The following is an 11674-nucleotide window of genomic DNA, read 5'->3' as shown; positions in this document are numbered from 1 at the left end:
TGTATATATATATATATATATATATATATATATATATATATATATATATATATATATAAATTTTGTATATATATATATATATATATATATATATATATATATATATATATATATATATATATATATATATATCTATATATCTATATATCTATATATCTATATATCTATATATCTATATATCTATATATCTATATATCTATATATCTATATATATATATATATATATATATATATATATATATATATATATATATATATATATATATATTTTATTTATATTTATATACAGTATATATGTATATGTACAGAATATATGAATAATTTAAATACATTTCGCAAATTCAAACCAAAGGACTTTAGATAACTTTGGACATACTGTTGTTTAGGTAGTTCTTAACGTGTCAGGTATTTTGGGGGGTAGAAAACTTTATTGTATAAATTGTCTTAAAGTAAGATTGATGTATAGTGGTCAGGTTCATAGGCCATTTCTGTAAGCTAATTCTGAAACCATGGTTAAACTGTTATTTCTAATTATTTTAAGATTATTTAATTAGTTTGCATAATTAATTTTACTATGAAATATTTCTTGTTGAATTCAAATTAAACCTTAATTTTAGGAAAAAGATATCAAAGTTTTAGTGACTTTTTTTATCAAATTAAATACTTTTTCAATAGTGTGTTTATGGCTCAACAATTTATTTTTCTGATTTCAGAGAGAAAGCTGGTTACCGAAAAGGCACTAGTAGCTCTTCGAATCAAAGGTATGTCAACAAAACTACTACAGTATACTAAGTTAATATCAATTTACTGCTTGCTAGGATTAACATAAGGATAGAAAGTCAATCATATGATATAATTACTAATTGGGGTCTGATAGATTTAATCCTAAAACACTGTTGTGGGTGATTTTTACCTTAAACACATTTGTTTCATGCGGGTAGAGATGCATAGGTGGAGGTATCCCAGTGGTTTTTCTATAGCTTCAGTTGAATAATATTGACCACAAAACCGTATCAAAATACTAACATACGAACTTATGTAGGCAATATTTGTCCCCAAACTATTCGTTGATGCCAAGTGAAATTGGTTAAATTTTATCCCATAACGTACAAAATGGTATGGGTAATATTTACCCCAAAACCGTGATACGATACAAACTTGTGTGGATAATATTTACCCCAAAACCGTATTAAAATACTAACATACGAACTTATGTGGGTAATATTTTTCCCCAAACTGTTCTTTGTTGCCAAGTGGAATTGAAAATGAAGATGATAATGTTGAAAGAGATTTTGAATAGCTCTGAAACCCTCTAAATGTGATGTGGACAGTGATGAAATAGTTACAAAGAAGTGCGTGCAACAAACACACCTACACAAACACCTCACAAGACATGGGGTGTCCAGTGTGTAGGCCAACATCACCAATCTTCCACCAGTAACCCGCAAGATCCGTGCCTGCCTTCTCCCTCTGCTAGCTCGGCTGTAAAGGCTGTTGCTAGGTACCGTAAAAGGCTCCAGAGTGAGGCTGTTCAAGGTTTAACAAAACCAGTCACTCCTGCAGCGTTTGCTGTCTCTTCTGCTGCTTGTGATGTCTTTGCTGCTGCCCGTACTGTCTCTGCTGTTGCCCATGACGTCTCTTCTGCTACCTATGACGTCCCTTCTGCTGCCCGTGACGTCTCTTCTGCTACCTATGACGTCCCTTCTGCTGCCCGTGATGTCTCTCCTGCGGAAAGTTTTTAATCTCAGTTTTTTTGTTAAATTTAACATTATTTTTTTTTTTAAATTTCTCAAATGTTATCCCTGGATTATCAGAACATAAGACTAGTAGTTTATGGACATTCTATGTTCTTAGACAGTTTGTGATGTAGGCAAGCAAACTTTCATTGATTCCTAATAGAACTTTATTCAGCACTCCTTAATATTGCCAAAGTTTTTCAACTTTACAAGGTATCTGGATTTCAGTCTTTAATTAATGAAAAGAAAACCAATGGCTATACTGGCCAGAGTAGCCCTTCATGGAAGAAAAGTTAAATATATTGACAGAGTAGCCTAGTCCTCTGAGGAAGAAAATAGGCATAAGGATCCAAAGTAGACGGCGATATATGTAAAGAAAGTATTGATAGTGATAGTCAAAAAGTAGTCCTCTATATAGAAAGGAAGCAACAGCCAAAGCAACGAATTAGATATACTGAGTTAGGTATCATTGCTAGATTATGAAGGTATGCTAATGATCAATTGCAGGAGACTTTAACCAAATCCTTTACTAACATTCTCTAAGAGTCTATATCACTTATTACTTTACTTCCCACTTTTTATCTCCAAGGTCCGGGTCAGTTAGGCTTAAAGGAAAGACTTGCAAAAGTATGCCGATTCCTAGCTGACCTCTGTGACCTAATGTGCTGATTCCTGGCTGAGCCTGTCTGGGCTCAGTGAGGTGTAAAGGCACATCATAGCGCTCATGCGCGATTCACGCTGATTCCTGGCTTACTTCTGTGACTCTGTCACGGGTTGGTTACAGTGTTAAAGGCGTGATGGTGTCCAATTCAGTTAGGCTGAAAGGAAAGACTTGCAAAAGTATGCCGATTCCTAGCTGACCTGTGACCTAATGTGCTGATTCCTGGCTGAGCCTGTCTGGGCTCAGTGAGATGTAAAGGCACATCATAGCGCTCATGTGCGATTCACGCTGATTCCTGGCTTACTTCTGTGACTCTGTCACGGGTTGGTTACAGTGTTAAAGGCGTGATGGTGTCCAGGTCAGTTAGGCTGAAAGGAAAGACTTGCAAAAGTATGCCGATTCCTAGCTGACCTGTGACCTAATGTGCTGATTCCTGGCTGAGCCTGTCTGGGCTCAGTGAGGTATAAAGGCACATCATAGCGCTCATGTGCGATTCACGCTGATTCCTGGCTTACTTCTGTGACTCTGTCACGGGTTGGTTACAGTGTTAAAGGCGTGATGGTGTCCAGGTCAGTTAGGCTGAAAGGAAAGACTTGCAAAAGTATGCCGATTCCTAGCTGACCTGTGACCTAATGTGCTGATTCCTGGCTGAGCCTGTCTGGGCTCAGTGAGGTGTAAAGGCACATCATAGCGCTCATGCGCGATTCACGCTGATTCCTGGCTTACTTCTGTGACTCTGTCACGGGTTGGTTACAGTGTTAAAGGCGTGATGGTGTCCAGGTCAGTTAGGCTGAAAGGAAAGACTTGCAAAAGTATGCCGATTCCTAGCTGACCTGTGACCTAATGTGCTGATTCCTGGCTGAGCCTGTCTGGGCTCAGTGAGGTGTAAAGGCACATCATAGCGCTGATGCGCGATTCACGCTGATTCCTGGCTTACTTCTGTGACTCTGTCACGGGTTGGTTACAGTGTTAAAGGCGTGATGGTGTCCAGGTCAGTTAGGCTGAAAGGAAAGACTTGCAAAAGTATGCCGATTCCTAGCTGACCTGTGACCTAATGTGCTGATTCCTGGCTGAGCCTGTCTGGGCTCAGTGAGGTGTAAAGGCACATCATAGCGCTCATGCGCGATTCACGCTGATTCCTGGCTTACTTCTGTGACTCTGTCACGGGTTGGTTACAGTGTTAAAGGCGTGATGGTGTCCAGGTCAGTTAGGCTGAAAGGAAAGACTTGCAAAAGTATGCCGATTCCTAGCTGACCTGTGACCTAATGTGCTGATTCCTGGCTGAGCCTGTCTGGGCTCAGTGAGGTGTAAAGGCACATCATAGCGCTGATGCGCGATTCACGCTGATTCCTGGCTTACTTCTGTGACTCTGTCACGGGTTGGTTACAGTGTTAAAGGCGTATTGGAACATCCGGTTTCTGGCGAAAGTCAGAAACCGGCTAGTAAACGGTTCCGTTACCTTATGGCGAGGGACTTAGAACCCCCCTCAAAATAAGGTTTCAGGATGTCGGGGTAGTCTCAATGTTGGGGTGATCACAAGCCTCTTGATTGTTACTACTTTGATCCGCTCTGGTTTGGGGTTCCAGAGACGCTCAAGTGTTGGTGACATGTGCTCCCAAAATGTGCTCGCAACACATGGAGGTGGGTGCATGGTACCGATCTTGTACAGTGGACGTCCCCCCTGTCTCGAAGGTCATGACCTCATCGTGGTGAGACAGTGGCAACATGCTTCATACATGGTGTGCTTCAATACACTACAAAATTTTATAAGCATGGCTAACTATGACCATAACACCATTGGTTTAAAGTCTCCTGCTTGTACTGAAAGGGAAAAGCACCTTTAGAACTTAATGATAATATTTCCTGCGGTTGAAATAGTTTCAACATATTACATTAGTATCAATAGCTCTAAAAAATGCAAAGGGGGATAATACAGGAATAGTGATACAGTAGATTAAGTGGTACTTTTTTTGTTGGTTATCTTTAGATGAAATAAATTTTGCAATCTTAAGTCAAATCACTTTATAGAACTTGACTTGATGGTCTTTAGGTAGGTCTTAATGTGTCAGGTATTTTGTGGGTAAAAAACTTGATTGCATAGAAGTATATCTTAAGGTACAAATTGCTGTATAGTGGTCAGGTTCATAGAAAATTTCTGTAGGCTAATTCTGAAATCCTGGTTAAAGTAAGTTGTGAAATATCAAAGTTTTTATATAATTATCGAATGTGTAGTAGTTTTTAGGTACTTATAAAAAAGGGATTGTTTTAAAGAGTTTGGGAATGTCTTCTACCCTGTATATATTTGTAAAATAGTTTATTATTTTTCCTGTTTTTGTAAGTTTGGACCTTTATGATAACTTAAATATGATCATCATTTTTTTTAATTGTTAAATAATCTATAAACTGCATACTAGCTGCCATAATATTTCTATGCAAATCTTCTAACAATTATATAAGTAAATAACTCGCTGATATTGACATATCTTTATCCCTTTCAGGTAACAGATTTGGCCTTACAAGGTGGTGTGGTTGGCAGCCATTTTGAGATTCTCTTACACTTTTGCTGTAAGATGATAATATCCTGTAAAAAATTCAGCCATTAACTGTTATTTATCTACTGCAAATAAATGTTGAAAAGAGTATTGATTTTTTTTTTGGCCAAAAAAACATTTACTTTTTTTTTTCTCATTTTAGGAAAAGTTACTTTGTTGTTCCTCCACCCCCACCCCCCCACCCCCCCCCCCCCCACCCCCCAACCGTTCTGGATCTGACCAAAGGGTGCTCAATTATTGTAGAATAAGTACTTAGAATAGTTTGTTTATTTTTATATTTAGATTTTAGTTGAATATTTTTGTGGTCATTTTTTTTATACTTTCTTTTAATCTATTTGTAATAAATATCTATTTTGGACTTGGCCTTTATCTATTCTTTTTTAATATTAAACAGTTTTTGAATTTTTGTTTTATTTTAGAAGGTATTGAATTGGCTTCAAAATGAATTTTTAATGAATTTTTTTGGAGTGGGTCAAAATCGACCCATCGAAACCTATCCAAGGTGGTGAAATAACAATACTTATCCAGGGTTATTGAATTGTTATTTCTAATATTTATAAGGTTGTTTAATTGATTTGTATAATTAATTCTAATATGAAATACTTCTTGTTGTACTGTAAGGAAACCTTAATTTTAGGAAATACGTTATTCAAGTTTTAGTGATAAATTTCGTATCCATTTAAGCACTTTTTGAAAAGGATGTTTATGGCAAAACAATTTATTTTTGTTCTGATTTCAGAGAGAAACCTGATTACTTAAAAGACATAGCAGCTCTGCTATGCCTGCCTTCTCCCTCTGCTAGCTCGGCTGTGAAGGCTGTTGCTAGGTACCGTAAAAGGCTCCAGAGTGCGGCTGTTCAATGTTAGAAAACTAGTCACTCCTGCTGCGTGTGCGGTCTCTTCTGCTGCTTGTGATGTCTTTGCTGCTGTCCGCGCTGTCTCTGCTGCTGCCCGGGATGTCTCTCCTGCTGCAAGTTTTTAATCTTTCACTTTTTTTTTTTTTTAATTTAACATTAGCTTTTTTTTTTTTATTTTTCAAATGTTCTCACTGGACTATCAGAACATAAGACTAGTAATTTATGGTCATTCTATGTTCTTAGACAGTTTGTGATGTAAGCAGGCAAACTTTCATTGATTCCTAATAGAACTTTATTGAGCAGTCTTCAATATTGCCAAAGTTTTTTTTCAACTTTATAGGGTATTTTGATTTCAGTCTTTAATTAATGAAAAGAAAACCAGTGACTGTACTGGCCAGAGTAGCCCTTCATGGAAGAAAAGTCAGATATATTGACAGAGTAGCCTAGTCCTCTGAGGAAGAAAATAGGCATAAGAACCCAAAGTAGATGGCGATATATGTAAAGAAAGTATTGATAATGATAGTCAAAAAGTAGTCCTCTATATAGAAAGGAAGCAACAGCCAAAGCAACGAATTAGATATAATGAGTTAGGTATCATTGCTAATTTATGAAGGTATGCTAATGGTCAATTGCAGGAGACTTTAGCCAAATCCTTTACTAACATTCTCTAAGAGTCTATATCACTTATTACTTTACTTCCCACTTTTTATCTCCAAGGTCCGGGTCAGTTAGGGATAAAGATAGGCGGAAAACTACGCCGATTCCTAGCTGGCCTCTGACCTAATTAACAAAAAATTACTAACAATGGAAAGTACTCTACGAGTCTGTCGCCTCTTACTTTATTTCCAGCTTTTTATCTCCAAGGTCCGGGTCAGTTAGGGATAAAGATAGGCGGAAAACTACGCCGATTCCTAGCTGGCCTCTGTGACCTAATTAACAAAAAATTACTAACAATGGAAAGTACTCTACGAGTCTAAGTCGCCTCTTACTTTATTTCCAGCTTTTTATCTCCAAGGTCCGGGTCAGTTAGGGATAAAGATAGGCGGAAAACTACGCCGATTCCTAGCTGGCCTCTGTGACCTAATTAACAAAAAATTACTAACAATGGAAAGTACTCTACGAGTCTAAGTCGCCTCTTACTTTATTTCCAGCTTTTTAAATCTCTTGTGTCCGGGTCAGTTAGGCTTAAAGGAAAGACTTGCAAAAGTATGCCGATTCCTAGCTGACCTCTGTGACCTAATGTGCTGATTCCTGGCTGAGCCTGTCTGGGCTCAGTGAGGTGTAAAGGCACATGATAGCGCTGATGCGCGATTCACGCTGATTCCTGGCTTACTTCTGTGACTCTGTCACGGGTTGGTTACAGTGTTAAAGGCGTATTGGAACATCCGGTTTCTGGCGAAAGTCAGAAACCGGCTAGTAAACGGTTCCGTTACCTTATGGCGAGGGACTTAGAACCCCCCTCAAAATAAGGTTTCAGGATGTCGGGGTAGTCTCAATGTTGGGGTGATCACAAGCCTCTTGATTGTTACTACTTTGATCCGCTCTGGTTTGGGGTTCCAGAGACGCTCAAGTGTTGGTGACATGTGCTCCCAATATGTGCTCGCAACACATGGAGGTGGGTGCATGGTGCTGATCTTGTACAGTGGATGTCCCCCCTGTCTCGAAGGTCATGACCTCATCGTGGTGAGACAGTGGCAACATGCTTCATACATGGTGTGCTTCAATACACTACAAAATTTTATAAGCATGGCTAACTATGACCATAACACCATTGGTTTAAAGTCTCCTGCTTGTACTGAAAGGGAAAAGCACCTTTAGAACTTAATGATAATATTTCCTAGGGTTGAAATAGTTTCAACATATTACATTAGTACCAATAGCTCTAAAAAAAAAAAACAAAGGGGGATAATACAGGAATGGTGATACAGTAGATTAAGTGGTACTTTTTTTGTTGGTTATCTTTAGATGAAATAAATTTTGCAATTTTAAGTCAAATGACTTAATAGAACTTTGGACTTGATGGTATTTAGGTAGGTCTTAATGTGTCAGGTATTTTGTGGGTAAAAAACTTGATTGCATAGAAGTATATCTTAAGGTACAAATTGCTGTATAGTGGTCAGGTTCATAGAAAATTTCTGTAGGTTAATTCTGAAATCCTGGTTAAGGTAAGTTGTGAAATATCAAAGTTTTTATATAATTATCGAATGTGTAGTAGTTTTTAGGCACGTATAAAAAAATAGGTTTGTTGTAAAGTGTTTGTGAATGTCTTCTGCCCCCTATGTTTTTATAAAATAGTTTATTATTTTTCAGGTTTTTGTAAGTTTGGACCTTTATGATAACTTAATTATGATCATTATTTTATTTTTTAATTGCTAAATAATCTATATACTTCATACTATCTACCATAATATTTCTATGCAAATCTTCTAACAATTATATAAGTAAATAACTCGCTGATATTGACATATCTTTATCCTTTTCAGGTAACAAATTTGGCCTTACAAGGAGGTGTGGTTGGCAGCCATTTTGAGATTCTTTTACTCATTTTTTTTTTTGTAAGATATAATACAATATCCTGTAAAAGTTTCAGTAAACTGTTATTTACCTACCGCAAATAAATGTTGAAAAGAGGATTGATTTTTTTTGGCCAAAAAAACATTTACTTTTTTTCTCATTTTAAGAAAACTTACCTTGTTCTCCCCCTCCCCCCCTTCCGCCCTGGATCTTACCAAAGGGTGCTCAATTATCGTAGAAAAAGTGCTTAAAATATTTTCAGTTCATTTCCATGTTTAGATTTTAGGTGAATATTTTTGTAGTCATTTTTTTATACTCATTATTTTTAATTTATTTGTAATAAATATTTATTTCGGACTTGGCTTTTATTTATTATTTTTGAGTATTAGAACATTCTTTGAATTTTGTTTTATTTTAGAAGGTATTGAATTGGCTTCATAAATAATTTTGAATGAATTGTTTGGGACCAGGTAGAGGTTGACCCATCGAAACCTATCCAAGGTGGTGAAATAACAATACCCTATCCAGGGTTATTAAATTGTTATTTCTAATTGTTATAAGGTTGTTTAATTGATTTGTATAATCAATTCTAATATGAAATACTTCTTGTTGTACTGTAAGAAAACCTTAATTTTAGGAAATACGTTATTCAAGTTTTAGTGATAAATTTCGTATCCATTTAAGCACTTTTTGAAAAGGGTTTTTATGGCACAACAATTTATTTTTGTTCTGATTTCAGAGAGAAACCTGATTACTGAAAAGACATAGCAGCTCTTTGAATAAAAGGTATGTCAAAAAAATACTACAGTATATTGTTAATATCAATTTACTATTTTCTTTTATAAGGAACCTAAAATATATTTGCATTTACAATATCAATTGTAGAGATAATCAATAGAAATTGCATTTATTACTGATAGTTTTTTGTCTTCCTGGTGCAAGTTTAAGTTTAGGCTAGGTATTTATGATAATAGCCTATTTATTGTTTATCGTAACTTTGTTTTATGTTCTATTTCCACAAAAGATACGAGGAGGAGAATATCTACACGGATGCTAGGAATGGGCCAACTGTTGAGATTGGATTAACCTCTCCAGTTTGGGATCCTTGATAGACGGAAGGTTCACTGCTGACAAATATTTAGAAATACTGGAGGAGGTGATGAGTTGTGAGACCGGCAATGAGGTATGGAGCGGAGACGTGGGCAATAAAGAAGACAGAAGAGAAGAAACTGCATGTGGCCGAGATGAGGATGTTGAGATGAATGTGTGGGGGTGACAAGAAGATATAAGATACGGAATGAGGTAATTAGGGGTAACACAGGAGTTAGAAAACTATCAGATAAGATCCAAGAAAGTAGACTGAGGTGGTATGGTCATGTAATGAGAAGAGATGAACAGTATATTGGGAGGAGAGTGATGGAAATGGAGATACAGGGAACGAGAAGGAGAGGGAGACCGAAGCGAAGGTGGATGGACTGTATCAAGGATGACCGATCAAAAGGATTAATTGGGGATGAAGTGTGGGACAGAGGTAGATGGAGAATGCTGGCCAGAAACATCGACCCTACATAGAAGTGGGAAAAGGTGCAGACAAAGAAGAAGACTGGAGGAGGCGAGGGTTCCCATAATGCATTCGCATGGCCACCCGTATCCAGAACGCATCATCTTTATGCAGGACAACTGTTCCATTCACACGGCCAATTTTGTTAAGAGGTGGTTTGACCCTCGAGGACACATTGAACTACTGCCGTCGCTCAGGAAAGCCTGTGACCTCAACCCAATAGAAAATATGTGGGCTTGCATTGTGAATGCCTGGAATTCTGAAGAAGAAAGGACCTCAAATCAACTTATGTACCTGATGCTGAAACAAAGGGAAGTGCTTCGAAGGAGGCCACAAATTGTATACAACCATGTAGCATCTATGCCTCAAGGGCTACGCAGTGTAATGGATAATAATGAGCGTTGGACTAAATACTGACTTGTTTGGATGTTTTTATTTTGATTTATATTAGTTGAAATTTGTCCTTTGTCATAGTAATGGCATTTACAATAATATATATATATATATATATATATATATATATATATATATATATATATATATATATATATGTATATTTTTTTTTCTTTTTTGCTCTTATTTATATATTTCTTTTGTATTTCTTAGCGCTTTCACTTACATAGTCTTGTTTATATATGTATCATATTTTATATATAATTATTATTGTATTAATAACTATTTTTGATTAGTTGAAATATTAAATTGATTTGATTATTTTTATTCTGTTTTAATTTGTTTATTCAGTTATTCTCTACTTTTATTTTTTTATTCACTGTTATTCCTCTATTTGTTTATGCAATTTTATTCTCATAAAATAGTTTATTCATCTGTTATTCTTTGTATTTATCTAAAATGACTGCATTGAAATAAAAAAAAAAAACAGCTGTGAACAGTAATATCGTCACTCATGTATGTGAACGAGTTATATTTCTTTCCTTGAGGTCAGGCTTGAGAAAGTGCACAGTTGCCAATCCTTGTCCTACTCCCCATTATTAAGAACTGTGATCTATAAATTATTAGAAAATGAAGAAAGCCAAAAACTCCATCGATAAACCTTGACATCACCAAGGTCAACGTGATTTTCATCGTATAGGCCAATGATTTCATTACAGCTGTGGTTTTTAACAAAGAAAAATAAACAGCATCATTCGCAGTAACTTCTCTTTAGAAATGGTTGTGGAAGATGAAAGAAGAGAAGCCCCACACTCATATTTCAAAAGGGTATAAGGCCAACAACCACAGAGCTACAGAGGAGGACATTCTGTAGTAAATAGCACACACACACACACACATGTATATATATATATATATATATATATATATATATATATATATATATATATATATATATATATATATATATATATATATATATATACTGTATATATACTTATGTATATATGTGGTTACCTGGGCTATTTTCTTTACAATGAGTGGCCACAAAAAAATAAACAATAATAAGAATAAAAAGAAAATTAAAAAGTAGAATTACTTTAATTTGGAGACATAATTAAGATAACAGAAAATATGAATAAATTTGAAAAAAAAAAAACCGCTAGAAACTTTTCTCTGGGCAAAGATGCTTCATCAAAATACCTATTGTCTAAACTTTAAAATTCTTTCATATAAAATATAAATTTTTTGAGATTAGTACCAAAAATTTATTTGTATTTGAGAGAAATATGTATTAGATAAAATCAATGTTTTATTTGGCTGTAAAATTAGAAATTTTGAAAGGGTTTTAGTAATCTTGTTTGGTAACACAAGTGGTAAAGCATTTTCCAAGGGTGATGG

General features: G+C 35.7%; 1 long non-coding RNA gene across 1 annotated transcript; it reads left to right on the top strand.

Annotated features, from left to right (window-relative positions):
* The first annotated feature begins 652 nt into the window (after positions 1-652).
* Positions 653-10260, top strand: LOC137626085 (uncharacterized). Its single transcript, XR_011040982.1, has 3 exons — positions 653-761; positions 9059-9105; positions 9344-10260. It is a non-coding gene; the product is annotated as an uncharacterized lncRNA (long non-coding RNA).
* The last annotated feature ends 1414 nt before the right edge of the window (positions 10261-11674 follow it).

The sequence above is a fragment of the Palaemon carinicauda genome, chromosome 33 (genome assembly GCF_036898095.1).
Source record: "Palaemon carinicauda isolate YSFRI2023 chromosome 33, ASM3689809v2, whole genome shotgun sequence".
NCBI lineage: Eukaryota > Metazoa > Arthropoda > Malacostraca > Decapoda > Palaemonidae > Palaemon > Palaemon carinicauda.
The sequence above is the reverse complement of the archived record's forward strand: the minus strand, read 5'-3'. Positions and strand labels throughout refer to the sequence as shown.